The sequence below is a fragment of the Pongo abelii genome, chromosome 1 (genome assembly GCF_028885655.2).
Source record: "Pongo abelii isolate AG06213 chromosome 1, NHGRI_mPonAbe1-v2.0_pri, whole genome shotgun sequence".
Classification (NCBI taxonomy): Eukaryota; Metazoa; Chordata; class Mammalia; order Primates; family Hominidae; genus Pongo; species Pongo abelii.
Window position 1 is genome coordinate 218,591,975 of NC_071985.2, and position 13,750 is coordinate 218,605,724.

A 13,750-nucleotide genomic window follows, 5' to 3' on the forward strand; every position below is an offset into this window, starting at 1 on the left:
CTTTAAAGGTTTGGGCCTGCATTTTCAGACTGTTCTCCAGTTTACACTTCTACGCTGAGCTCCTGAAAGCACTACCTCCCAGTTAGCATTATTTAAATTAAAATTTTAAAACTTTTAAAACATTTCAGATTTCCTGTGTGAAAGATGGCATTGTTTTAATTGGCATTTCCTTTAATACAATGAGGCTGAATACTGATTCTTTTTTTTCCCATGTACTAATTGGCCACCAGCATTTCTTCTTCTTTTTTTTTGAGACAGGGTCACCCAGGCTGGAGTGCAGTGGCATAGTCACGGCTCACTGTAGCCTCTACCTCCTGGGCTCATGTAATCCTCCCACCTCAGCCTCCCAAGTAGCTGAGACTGCAGGTGCATGCCACCATGCCCAACTAATTTTGTTCATTTTTTATAGAGATGAGGTCTCACCATGTTGCCCAGGCTGATCTCAAACTCCTGGGCTCAAGCTATCCTCTCACCTCAGGCTCCCAAAACGTTGGGATTGCAGGTGTCAGCCACTGTGCCTGGCCTCAGCATTTCTTCTTTAGCCCATTTCTCAACTAGGGCATTCAGCTTTTCCTTACTTACTAGAAAAGCAGGCTGGGCGTGGTGGCTCATGCCTGTAATCCCGGCACTTTGGGAGGCCAAGGCAGGCGGATCACAAGGTCAAGAGGTGGAGACCATCCTGGCCAACATGGTGAAACCTCATCTCTACTACAAATACAAAAATTAGCTGGGTGTGGTGGCACGCACCTGTAGTCCCAGCTACTTGGGAGGCTGAGGCAGAAGAATCGCTTGAACCCGGGAGACAGAGGCTGCAGTGAGCCGAGATTGTGCCACTGCACTCTGGCCTGGCGACAGAGCGAGACTCCGTCTCAAAAAAAAAAAAAAAAAAGGAAAAAAAAAAAGCAAAGCCCCTGCATGTATTCAGAACACAACTCCTTGTCTCTGTGTTGCAAATATTGTCCCCAGTTTATCATTTGATATATCAAAGTTTTTAAATTTTAGGAGCCTAATCTAAAAATCATTTGCAATAATCTCTTTTATAATGTTGCCTTTCGCTCTCATGTTAAAGAAGGCCCTTCCAAAAAGGGGCTGTAGTAACATTACAGCAGAGAAATGTGGCAGATACCACCTTAACCAAGTGACCAAGGCTGATGTCATCAATAAGAAGTTACACTAATATTATTTCCATCCTAACATGATTCACCTTTGTAGGATTCTTTCCCAAAACCCAAAGGCCCAGTCCAGTCAGGAGAAGACATCAGGCAAACCCAAATTCAGGGAAGTTCTACAAAACACTAACTAGTACTCTTCAAAGCTCTCAAGGTCATGAAATTTAAGAAAAGACTGAGAAGGTGTCACAGTTCGGAAGATACTAAGGAGACAAGAAGACCAAATGCAATGTGGCATCTTGAATTGGATCCTGGTGAATAAAAATGCAGTGGGAAATCCGGCGAAATCAAAATAAAGTCTGTAGTTTAGTTAGTTGTGATGTCAATTTCTTAGCTTTGATAAGTATAATACAATTATGTAAGATGCCAACATTAGGCCGGGCGTGGTGGCTCACGCCTGTAATCCCAGCACTTTGGGAGGCCGAGGTGGGTGGATCACCTGAGGTCAGGAGTTCAAGACCAGCCTGGCCAACATGGTGAAACCCTGTCTCTACTAAAAATACAAAAATTAGCCAGGCATGGTGGTGCATGCCTGTAATCCCAGCTACTCGGGAGGCTGAGGCAGGAGAATCGCTTGACCCCAGGAGGTGGAGGTTGCAGTGAGCCGAGATGGCGCCACTGTACTCCAGCCTGGGTAACAGAGTGAGACTCTGTCCCCTCCCCGCCCTCCCCCCCCAAAAAAAGCCAACATTAGGGGAAGTTGGGTGAAGGGTAGACAAAAATGCCCCATATTACCTTTGCAACTTTTCTATAAATCTAAAATTATTCCAAAATTAGACAAAAATTTATTTAAAGAGTCTTGGCTAGGACCATCTCTGGACAGATTAAAAACAAAATGGGTTTCTAATTTTGTTGCTATTATTACAAAAAATAACAGTCTCGAAACTAACTCCTTATACTCATTAATTGTTTTCTTAGGATAAACTTCTGGAACTGAAATTATGGTGTTTTCTAAAGCCTCTGGGCAGTCTAGAAAGAAAAGCAGAAAGAACAGGAAGGAAAAAAGCCGCCAAAGTTCCTGGCTTTGAGCAGGGGTACGAGGTAGGTGGGGGTGGAAAGTAGTTCCTTGTGACTGATGCAGTTGAAGTGGGGGCAAGGCAGCAGTAATAGGTCTGGAAAGATTAACCGAGGCCGACTCTAAGAAGTCCGGGCTTTATAGTGTTGAAAGTTAAAGAGCTTAGCCTCGGCTTGATCCTGCCAGCATAGGGAAGTGGCAAAGATTTCAGATCAGTGCATTTGACATGTTATTGATTTGTTATTTTACTTGTTGGTTTCCTACTTGACTGACTCCTCCCTGCTGCCTAATAAGGTGTAAGCTCCAGGAGGGCAGGAACGGAGCCTGTCTTAGGCACTGTTTTCCCCCAAAGCCTGGAAGAACACCTGGTCTGTAGAGAGAACGCAATGATATGGCCGAATGACTATCTGAGTCTTGTTTCCAAAATGACTCCCCCACCCACCAAATTTTTAGGGTGATAAAATGCACATAACATAAAGTTGACTATCTGAACCGTTTTTCCATGAACAGTTCAGTGGCATTAAGTACGATCATACTGCTGTGCAACCATCACTATCATGCATTCACAGAACGCTTTCATTTTACAAAACTGAAACTCCTTACCCATTAAACCCTAACTCCCCATTCCCCTTCGCCCAGCCCCTGGCAACCAACATTCTACTTTCCATCTCTATGATGTCTAGATTCCTCATACAAGTAGAATCATATAGTATCTGTCTTTTTGTGACTGGCTTATTTCACTTAGCATGATGTCCTCAAGGTTCATCCATGTTGCAGCATGGTGTCTGAATTTCCTTCCACATGGAGGCTGAATAATATTCCATTGTATGGATAGACCACATTTTGTTGATTCATTCATCCTTTGATGGATACTTGGGTTGTTTTCATATTTTAGCTATTATGAGTAATGCTCATATAAACATGGGTGTACAAATATCTCTTCAAACACCTGTTTTCAATTCTTTTGAGTACTGATATAGTTTGGATATTGGTCCTCTCCAAATCTCATGTTGAAATTTGATCCCCAGGCTGGATGCAGTGGCCACGCCTGTAATCCCAGCACTTTGGGAGGCCAAGGCAGGTGGATCACTCGAGGCCAGGAGTTCAAGACCAGCCTGGCCAACATGGTGAAACCCCATCTCTACTAAAAATACAAAAATTAGCTGGACATGGTGGCACATGCCTGTAATCCCAGCTACTCGGGAGGCTGAGGCATGAGAATCACTTGAACCCAGGAGGCAGAGCTTGCAGTGAGCCAAGATGGTGCCACTGCACTCCAGTCTGGGCAACAGAGTAAGACTCTGTCTCAAAAAAAGAAGAGAAATTTGATCCCCAGTGTCGGAGGTGGGGCCTAGTGGGTGTTTGGTTGTTGGGAGTGGATCCCTTTTGAATGGCTTGGTGCCCAAAGATCTGGTTGTGAAAGAGTCTGCTCCCCACTCCTTCTCTCCTCTTCTCTCTCACCACATGACACCTGCTGTCCTTCTGCCCGAGGCCCTCACTAGAAGCAGATGCTGATGCCATGCTTCTTGTACAGCCTTGTATATCCATGGGCTAAATAAACCTCTTTCTCTCTTTTTTTGAGATGGAGTCTTGCTCTGTCGCTAGGCTGGAGTGCAGTGGCTCCATCTCGGCTCACTGCAACCTCCGCCTCCCGGGTTCAAGTCATTCTCCTGCCGCAGCCTCCTGAGTAGCTGGGACTACAGGTGCCCGCCACCATGCCCGGCTAATTTTTGTATTTTTAGTAAAGACTGGGTTTCACCATGTTGGCCAGGATGGTCTCGATCTCATGATCTGCCCGCTTCAGTTTCCCGAAGTGCTGGGATTACAGGCATGAGCCACTGTGCCTGGCCAATAAATCTCTTTTCTTTATAAATTACCCAATCTCAGGTATTTATTTACAGCAACACAAATGGACTAAGACAAGTATGCACCCAGAAGTGAAACTGCTGGATCCTACGGTTATTCGATTTTAATTTTTTGAGAAAAATTACTTTTGTTTTTTTGAGATGAGTCTCACTCTGTTGCCCAGGCTGGAGTGCAGTGGCATGATCTCGGCTCACTGCAACCTCTGCTTTCCAGGTTCAAGCGATTCTTGTGGTCAGCCTCCTGAGTAGCTGGGATTACAGGCACCTGCCACCACACCCGGGTAATTTTTCTGTTTTTAGTAGAGATGGGGTTTCACCATGTTGGCAAGGCTAGTCATGAACTCCTGACCTCAAGCAATCCACCCACCTTGGCCTCCCAAAGTGCTGGGATTACAGGTGTGAGCCACCATGCCCAGCCCCCAAAATGACTTTTAAGAAGAAACTACATAAAATACTTTTTCCACCTCTGCCTTCAGCATCTGCCCTGAGTGCAGCGTTTCTACACTCAGTATTGGCCTGTGTTAACGAAGCTCTTTCACACCTTGAGGCCTTTGCACAGGCAGTTGCCTCCACCAGGAAGACCTTTGGCGGCGGCGGCTGCACCTGCCCTCCCCGCTCCCCATTTCAGCTCAGACTGCACTCTTTCTGAAAATCCTTCCTGACTCCCCAAGTTTGGGTTAAGCCTCCTCCTTCACGGGCTGTGCTTCCTCATCTTTATTCACATGTTGTTAAGGTACAATCCCTGCTGCCTCCCGTGGGGGATCAGCTCCATCGGGACGGGGGGCAGGGACTGACTCTCCCTTGTTCCTGGGCTCAGTGCCTGGCGCACCATAAGTATCAGGAGATTTGTTTAAAGTGATGGCGCCTGTGTTTAGCTACAGGCAATTTCCCCCAAAAGAAGAGAATTTGCATCTGTCACTGTTTGAAAACAATAATTACCCACAGGCAGTTCCAGTACCTAACTGCTTCTCTCCAAATTGCAGGCAGTTTTAATGAAGCTGTATGTGAGGTCTCTTATGGTAACTTAAGAAAGTTTGAGTGTTTGTTTTGTTTCTTAAAATCATGTTCTGGCTGGGTGTGGTGGCTCACGCCTGTAATCCTAGCACTTTGAGAGGCCGAGGCAGGTGGATCACTTGAGGTCAGGAGTTCAAGACCAGCTTGGCCAACATGGTGAAACCCTATCTCTATTAAAAATACAAAAATTGGCCAGGCATGGTGGCATGAGCCTGTAATCCCAGCTACTCTGGAGGCTGAGGCAAGAGAATCGCTTGAATCCAGGAGGCAGAGGCTGCAGTGGGCCAAGATTGCACCACTGCACTCCAGCCTGGGCAACAGTGAGACTCTGTCTCAAAATAAATAAATAAATAAAATAAAACAAAGTCATTTTCCCTCACCAAATGTCAACAAACCATGCCCCACACCCTAACCAGCACAGGCCCAACCTGTGGGTTCCAGGAAAAGGTAGGATGAGGTAAGGCAAGTAAATTCCACCTGCTTCTCTACACCCCTCCCTAGACCACATGTGAGGAGAAAAACACGGAAAAGACATAAAATTGCCCAAGATTTAGAGCCACCTAATTTTACCTGTTGAGGAAATAGCAAAACCTCCTGGAGACATCTAGAACTGCACATCATGTGAGTCCACGATCTTAAAAAAAAGAACTTGCCCCCTGTGGTGAGTTCTCGTTCTGCCAGGATTTGGTGACCCTGGGCTTATCATCTCAAAGTCCTCTCAGGCCAGGGGATGGGCCTGGGAAGCTTCCATTGGTAAAGCTCTGGGGACATTAAAAAAAGAAGGCTAGGTGTGGTGGTTCATGCCTAGGCCGAGGCGGGTGGATCATGAGGTCAAGAGAACGAGACCATCCTGGCCAACATGGTGAAATCCCATCTCTACTAAAAATACAAAAATTAGCTGGGTGTGGTGGTGCATGCCTGTAGTCCCAGCTACTCGGGAGGCTGAGGTAGGAGAATCGCTTGAACCTGGGAGGTGGAGGTTGCTGTGAGCCAAGATTGCACCACTGCACTCCATCCTGGGAACAGAGCGAGACTCTGTCTCAAAAAACAAAACAAAACAAAGAAATGCCAGAACAGGGTTATTAACTCTTCTTTGTTTGAAGTGTGGCATTGAAAAAATTACTGCTTTGTGCATCTCAGCAATATAAATTGGGTTGTTGGCACGAGAGTGACAGGCTTTAGGATAAACATGAATTCCTAGTGCACACCACAGTGTGGCCTATAGGGGTCACAGGCTGCACCGTGAACGTGTGTTTTGAGTCGCTCATTTGTGGAGGGATCAAGGGTCCACATCTGTAGATTCTCCTCAATGTGAGGCCTGAGTGTTAACTCCCCCCCCAGCAAAGGCCCCAGCCTCTCTGTTTTGTGGCCTTAGTTTCTTTTTCTAAGAATTGAGGAGGCTAGACGAACAATGGCTTCCAACTTTCTGTTTTATTTTTAAAGTCACAGAGTTTTAAAAGTGGATGTTTTGTATCCTTAGCATAAGCCGAGCTTCCTTCCTGTCGGCCCTGCCTCCACCACTCAACTTTGTCCCTGCAAACCCCTGAGTTGCTTCTAGGACCCATCCAAGGTTTCCCAGGATCACAGTATAAAAACCAGTGAACTGGAGCTACATTGCCCAAGGTTCTTACCATGCAGTAGGAGATACGTTTTTACCTAGTGACTCAGTGCACATCCACAAACAGATAACTGAAAGTTTTACTAAGGAATATTTCTCGTGACAGGAAATGCATTCTATTTTCTAGTCCACTGTCTTCTACCTCACTTTTAAAAAGCCAGTGGAAAACCACTCAACGATGCTAAAATCCACTAATAAGTGGCTGTCCACAGTCTTTAAACATGAGCTTAGAAAATCTCCAAGATACGAGTACTTCCAGTACTGACGATTTATGGCATTAACAAAGCTGTGATCCTGGTAGAGAGAGACAGAGACCCCACCCCATCCTGTCCCCAGGGTGGGGTGTCCTACCTGAACCACCCGACTAGGAAACAAATTCTCTGCACATCTTTGCTATTGAAACACCTACTCTGCAAGAGCCAGGGTTTGGAGATGAGCATGCCAAATACTGATTTTTCTAGAGACCTGCACTTGCCTAACCCCATGCCTAATCCCAGGGAGATTTGGGGCAAGGGGCAGTGATGGTGGCGTGGCAGCACTTGGATGGGTTAAAACAAACACAGCAAAAATAAATAAACACATAAAAGTTAGAAGAAACAAAGCTCTCTCCGTCCCTCTGTGTGAATTTGGGTCACACCCATCACGCCCAGATGGCCCATGGCTTCCATTTCTAAGAGTTCAGAGAGAATTGCTTTCCCAAACCCCACAGTGATGCAGAAAAATAGCCCTCTGGACTCCCACAGTGGTGAACTGGAAACGTCTTTGCACTTTGCACAGTGTCCCAGGGTTTTGGCCAAAGGAATACCTGCTAGCCATCAAGGGGTGGAAGCACGTGAGACCCACAGGTTAGATCCTGCATGAAGTTACTCACATTATCACATGAAGATAACAGGCACTGTAATGACGAATTGAGAAACCAGGATACGGGCTGGGCATAATGGCTCTTGCCTGGAATCCCAGCACTTTGGGAGGCTGAGGTGGGAGGATCACTTGAGCCCAGGAGTTCAAGACTAACCTGGGCAACACACAGAGACCTTGTCCCTATTTTTTCAAAAGCAACAACAACAAACCAGGACATGAAACAGCTCAGCAAACAAAAACCTGAATAAAATGCCACAATATTAACAGTGGTCGCCAGCCTTCACGATGTCATCTGCTCATTTTTACAAGGAACACGTACTTCTTTTGTAATCTGTGGACGAAAACAACTTTAAAAGCCTGCCATCCAAAGGCACATTATCGAGTCTGGCTAAGGGAGTGCCAGATAAATGCACTCACTAGCTCATGCCGTGGTGTTAATGCCAGTTTGAACAGACAGGACCTGGAAATGCGCAGACACACTCCTCAATGTGCACGCCTCATCTTTCAGGACCCTCAGCCCTTACTCCTCCTGACCATGTCACCACGGACGCCACAAAAACGCCTGGTAGTGTGAAGTGCAGAGAGAAAGGGGGATCTTGGAGGGGGAGGGTGCTCTGTTTTGTCTTTCAAGAATCATCCTCAAAATCATTCCAGACAAACTCCAGAACCTCAGGTTCTGGTCCTGGCTGTGATCTCAGGCAAATCTCCTCTTCCCCGGGTCTTGGTCTCTCAAGTTGTCAAATAAGCAGAGTGGATTTTCTGATGGCTAAGATCCCTCTGGCCCCGATATTCTAAGATCTAAAGCTATGCATTCAGGTTTAAGGGCTGCAAAGCCTGATAAATCCAGGGCAAGAGAGAATGTGGAGACTTTAGGTTGCTCTGCCCAAGTAAACACCACAGATAGAAGGTGAGGACCAACCAGCAGTCTTGAGATGGGAGCTGAGGGGAAGAGTCGAGGGTCAGGGGAGCTCAGCAGAGACCCTCAGAGGGCTATCTCTGGTCAGCATCTTGGGGCTGTCTGGGAGGGACAGGGCTGTGTGGCCTGGTATTGGGAAACCAAACAGGTGGCTTGTTTCTTCCAAACAAACGCCCTGTTTCTTTCTCAGGAGCAAGAGCTCCCCGGAGGGGTGGCCATGGCAGCGAGGGCTCAATCCAGGGGATGGGAGAATAAAACACTGGCAGGGGAGGCTGCACCACCTGTCCAGGCTGGGGAGGAGCTCAACTCTATGAAGCCGCTTGAAAGACTGAGAGGTTGAGAAACCTGGGGCCCAAAACAGTCTTGGTCCCAAATATGGCCAGGCCTCCTGGTTAACGCAAAGGACCCTAGAAGGGAGTCAGGAGGGCTGGGTTCCAGTCCCAGTTCTGCTGCTGAACTGCTGTGTGTCCCTGGGTAAGTCCCATCCCCTCTCTGAGTTTTGTTTGTCAAATGAGTATGATGTCTCTGATGACCTGAAGGTCCCCTCCACCTGAGACATTGTAGGATCTTCCTGTTCCCTCCAAGCAAAGGCAGACATGAAGCATGGAGAAGGATATTCTCACAGCTTTCACTGCAAGAGGAGGATTCCTCCAAGCTTCAGAGCAGAAACAAAAGTGAAAGCAAAAGTCAGCAGCCCCGATACCACATCCCAAGTCAGAAGGCACCTGAGCTTCTGAAACTTTCCCGGCACCGAGGGAGACAACGCTTCTCTTTTGCATGACTCCCACCTTAATTTGGGGCTGGGGGAAGAGAATCCACACTAAAGCCCCTCACACTCTGGCCTCTTCCAGCCCAAGAGGTCTGAGGGGTTTACAGCCAGGCCTGCAGAGCGAGGGAGGAACGTTGACCAGAAACACAACCTATTAAAACAGGAGCCCCAGAAGCTCCAGCTGGCCTCTGCCTCCAGCTTTCCCATCCCTCACGCAGACAGAGAAACTCCTAGGCCTGGTGACATCTGGAGCCAGAGAGCCAGAGAGTTGCAGCTGGAGGGGCTTGGGTCCTGCCAATTTTCCAGACACTCACTCATTACTTCTCTCTGGCAGAAGACCAGGCTGGCAGTTTGGGCCTCATGTAGAACCCTAGAATCTTACCCTTGACCAACAGTCATGAATGAAGGCCACACATTACTCTCTGCTTCCTGTATGGGCCTCCCATCCAGCTCCCCCATTCATTCCCACTGCCCCCACCAACCCACAGGCCAGCCTCTCTCTCCTAGGAGTCTTCTCTAGGATCCTCGCCAACTTCCAGGCAGCCAGGATTATCTTCTTAACTTATGGATGGGATCAGACGACTTCTCTGCTTAGAGGACTTGAATGAAAGGGACGTCTTTCTCCATGTTGTTCATCTTTGTTGAGCACCTAGAACAGTGCCTGGCCCACAGAGGGTGCTCAGCCAACATATGTTGAATGATTCCAAGAAAGCCCCCACCTGTCCAGTCCAGCTCACTCCGGACCTTCCATTCCCTTTACTTTTCCACACCCTCCACTGCCTGAGCACCTTCCCCAGCCCAGCACACCCCAGGCACTCTCCTGTCTCCGTGCCTTTGCCTGTGCTGTTCCATCTGCCCAGACACCCTTCCTCCCCTGTTCCTGGGGGGACTCCAGTTCCCTGATGAATATTCCAATACTCTGCTTAGCAGGACCTCCTGCTATTTCCTTTCTTCTGTTCTCGTCTAAGCCCTGTGACATAACTTACTGTAGAGTACTTCATGTGCTAGGCATAAATACCCCACCTCACCCTTGGAGATCATCATCCCATTTTAGAGATGAAGAAACAGGCTCAGAGAGGTCGGGTCACACAGCCAGCAAGTGGTGTGGCCTGACTGTATCGCCAATTCTACAACACTTGTCATGAGTATCCCTGACTCCGTCACTAGGCTGGGGGCTCCCTGAGGCTTCTGGGCTCTGGGTCACTGGGGCAGGCCCCAGACACCCCATCAGAGAGCTGTCAGCTCCGAAGCCATGGGGAGCAGGTTCACCACTAGCCTCATCTCTCTTTGGCCTTTTCTCCCAGTCTGGGGGTACCTCTCAATTGGTGGAGTGAGATATTTGGAGGGGCAGGGGCTCTGTCCCAATAGGTCAGGATCCTCATGTGACAGGTTTCCGGGGTGTGAAAGCTGTTCACGGTCCCAGGGCCAACAGTTCCCTAGACAAGCTGTTCTCCAGGTAACCCATTCAAAAGGAAAGCCAGAAGCCGGCCGGTCCTAGAGGGGCAATCCTTCCACCGGCTGACCTGCCTCCCGGTTCGGGTCCCGCCCCCGCCCACCTCGCTCCGGCAGCGCCCGGGTTCCCAGCAGCTAGACCTCCCTTGCTGTTGGGAAGGACCCGCAGTCCCCTGCACTGTCACAGGCACCTCGGAGCGCTGCGCAGGGCAGCCCACGGGCTGCTCCCTGGGGAAACCGTGGGGAAGGGGCCAGGTCTCTCGCCCCCACCCCTGGTTGGGAAAGAAACCATTATCCTGTAACGCAGACCAGGCGCGCCGGGCCAAGCGCCTCCCGTTTGTGTGCTGATTTGAGATCTGATTTGTACTCTGCTCTCCCCTAGGCCCGGTAACCTAACTTACCGCTGAGTGCTTGCTGGGTGCTGGGCATGAATGCCCCGCCGCACCCTGGGACGTTATCAAGTCAGTTTCGCAGATGAAGAAACCGATGCGCTCAGGGAAGGATTCGAGTTTCAATCCACTTTGCTCACGCCCGATTCTTTAGCCCCGTGTTTGCTTGTAGAGCGACACACACACACACACACACACACACACGAATCTAAATCCCTAAAAGGCCCCGACTTCCACAGAGTAAGGGATGCGCGAGCAAAGCGCCAAGGTGGTTTTCTGGGACCTACTGGGAAGTTCTGCTCCTAACCACGCTCTGAAAGCGCTTCTGGCGAAGCCAAGGGTTCGAAGCCCGCCAGGCAGATAGCACCTGTCCCCGCCAACAGGGGGCCCCCAAGGCCAGCTGCCTTCCCCAGCCGAGGCCAGCTGGCCGGGCGCGGTGCCCGGGAGGCGGGAGCGTCCCGCACCGGCGGGGCGCGGCCGCACAGGGTGCGGGGTGCGGAGTCCTCCCGGTGGTCGGCCCCAGGCGGGAATCGTTCGGCGGACAGACGGACGGACAGGCGACCCAGACGGGCCTCGGCCCCCTTACCCGGCCCTGAGGGGAACCCACAGCGCTCCGCGGGAAGCGGCGGGCGCAAGGCGCGGCGGCTCAGACTTACCCGGGAGGCGGCGGGTCCGGCTCCGTCTCGGCTGGGCGGTCCGGGGCTGCGGGCTTCGCGACCCCCGCGCCCCACCCGGGCGGCCTCCTCGGGGAACGCCGCGATCGCGGGGCTGGGGTTCGGGGGATTCTCAGCCGCGGGAACGCGGTGGTGGAGAGGGCGCACTGCCCTCTCGGGGACCGGGCTGGGGACGCAGGAAGCGCGGCCTGGGAGCGCCGGCGTGCGGGAGGGAGGGACCGCGGGAGGCGGAGGGCGGCGCCGGCCGGGAGCGGCCTCCAGCCCGGAGAAGCACCGCCCACGGCCGACCCTCCCTCCGGGCCCTCGGCACCACCCCCGGGCCCGAGGCAAGGGATCGCAGCTGAGCGGGACGGGCACCCACTTCCCAGCGTCTGCAGCTGGAGTGCGTTGAGTGTGTGCCGGGGGCTGGGCCTAAGTTCTCCCCAACCTTTGCCAGCCGAGTTGGAAAAGAGACGGTCGGGAGAAAATAGAGCCCTGATCCCCCCCATCCTCCCTAGGGCCCAGAGAATCGGTGTGCATGCGTGTGTGCGCGCGCGCGCGCGTGTGAGTGACGGGTGGTGGTCGGGGAATGTCTCAAGCCAGAAGTCCCAGGTTTTAGGAGTTTAAGTGGAGCCGGGAGACCCGCTTCCCTCCCACACCAGGCGCAGACGCCGAGGCACAGCTCTGCCAGCCGCCCCGCCTTTACCTGGCGGGACACTCACCTCTCCTCCTTCCCGGGGAGGCCACCGCCTCCCTCTCCCCCTTCTGCCCTAGGCTGGTTCCCAGCGAGGAGAGTGACGGGCACAAGTAGGGAAGGAGGAAGCGAGTTTTTTAAAACCGAGTCAGCTCACGCCCTCGGCCAGGGTCCCCAGGGCGCCCTCGGGATCGCACGCCTGAGTCCCGGCCCAGGTGGGGCCCATTCCGGGTTCTTGCGCGCGGGCAATAGATGGGGGCGCGCTGCACCGGGAGCCTGCCCTGCTGAGGGCTCATCCCCAGCTTTGCCGAGAACTTTCCCGGCGAGGCACCGGCTGGCGTTCTCCCAGCCTGCAAGTGGCAGGCGGGCAGCCAGTCTCTGCTCGGATCCATGGAGGCCCGGAGCCGCCGCCGAGTCCTGGCTCCGAGAAGTGCAAACCCGAAGTCGGCGCGGAAGCCTCTTACCCGCGGCTCTGCCTCCGCCCTTTGGAGATTTGTCCTGCGTACCGCGTTGCTCTGGCGCCCGAACTAGGGTGGGCTGGTTTCAACCAGACCGCCAAAAAACGTGGATTCTAAACACAGGGAAGAGCCAGCTCCCATTCCCTCTCTCAGCCTTAGATTTTTTTGAATTCCGAGAGAGGTCAGGCCGGGGTCCTCTTCTTGGGTGAGCGTCCAGCCCTTTGAAGTTCAAACACTGAGAAGCCGATAGGCAGCTGGCGGGAATCACAGGATCGAGCCGAGGACTGAAGCGCCTCCTACCGGGAATCCACCGCCTCCAGACGAAAATAGGCTGCAATCAAGTTCACTTCCAAAGGCGGAATTCATGGGTACATATGGTGTCCACGTGTGTATACCTGCAGAATTGTAACATGCGGGCATTTCTCCCCCCACCCCGCCATTCTGGCTTCTTAACTTGCACCCTAACAGCTCGACAGAACCTTGGCGTCCACAAAAAGGCAAGTTTGGGTCTGCCTTATGATTTGGGGGTGGGAAGGCATTTGGGGAAACAGTCTCCATGTCTATAACAGCAACTGCTATTCCTCACATCCTTGCTATGAACCAGGCGTGGAGTTACCACCCACATCCCCTGAACCATCTCATTTAATCCTCATAACCTAGGAGGCAGTTATTGGTTATGCCCACTTTATAGAAGAGAAAGCTGAGGCTTAAGGAGGTGAGGTCATTTTGCCCAATGAAAACACAGCTGGGAAGTATCAGGATCTAGACCCAAGTTGATCCACTCCAGAGCTTCTGCTCCCCCATAGCGTAATTCCTCCTGGCTGCACATACTCTCCACCCTGAGAGAAAGTTCACCTTGCCTGGCCACCTGCAAATG

General features: G+C 51.3%; 1 protein-coding gene across 3 annotated transcripts in view; it reads right to left on the reverse strand.

The window, feature by feature from the left end:
• Nucleotides 1-13,097, reverse strand: part of TMEM51 (transmembrane protein 51) — a 67,140-nt gene extending 54,043 nt beyond the window's left edge. The window contains exon 1 of one of the 3 annotated variants that reach the window (XM_002811455.4): nt 12,880-13,097. The gene's annotated coding sequence lies outside the window, so the exon portion shown is untranslated. Of the gene's footprint in view, nt 1-11,724; nt 11,968-12,879 lie in introns of those variants that run through there. The other 2 variants (XM_002811454.5, XM_024237287.2) reach the window with 2 other exon arrangements.
• Between the last annotated feature and the right edge of the window lie 653 nt (nt 13,098-13,750).